Consider the following 341-nt stretch of genomic DNA (forward strand, 5'->3'; position numbering starts at 1 on the left):
TATATATATGTATGATGTTCACACACAAACACATTCTGTATATATAGTATTAGTCATATTACTGAATTTAATTAAACTTATAAGTTCATGAATGTGTCTTTAGTAAGTAGCAGAGCCTGGTAATGACTAACGACACACTGCTGCATAATGCCGCCATACTGCAGTTAGAGAGTCGTTTATTTACACAGGGTCAAGGATGAAATCAAGGCGTCCACCATGGTCTCTCTACTGCAGGTCTTAACTTTTAGTGGCTTTGAGAACGACGGTTATTCATGGTAAGCAATATTGGCTTTTCTACAAACTCACAAACCTTCTGGCCGAACAACACAATCAGTCCTTGT

General features: G+C 37.8%; 1 protein-coding gene across 3 annotated transcripts in view; it reads right to left on the reverse strand.

Annotated features, from left to right (window-relative positions):
• Nucleotides 1-341, reverse strand: part of rcc1 (regulator of chromosome condensation 1) — a gene marked incomplete at its 3' end in the record, with an annotated part of 6,854 nt that overhangs the window by 5,706 nt on the left and 807 nt on the right. The window contains 1 exon segment of one of the 3 annotated variants that reach the window (XM_032519114.1): nucleotides 307-341. This exon segment is cut by the window's right edge and continues 26 nt beyond it. 3 annotated transcript variants of the gene reach the window in all.

Source organism: Etheostoma spectabile, chromosome 6 (genome assembly GCF_008692095.1).
Source record: "Etheostoma spectabile isolate EspeVRDwgs_2016 chromosome 6, UIUC_Espe_1.0, whole genome shotgun sequence".
Classification (NCBI taxonomy): domain Eukaryota; kingdom Metazoa; phylum Chordata; class Actinopteri; order Perciformes; family Percidae; genus Etheostoma; species Etheostoma spectabile.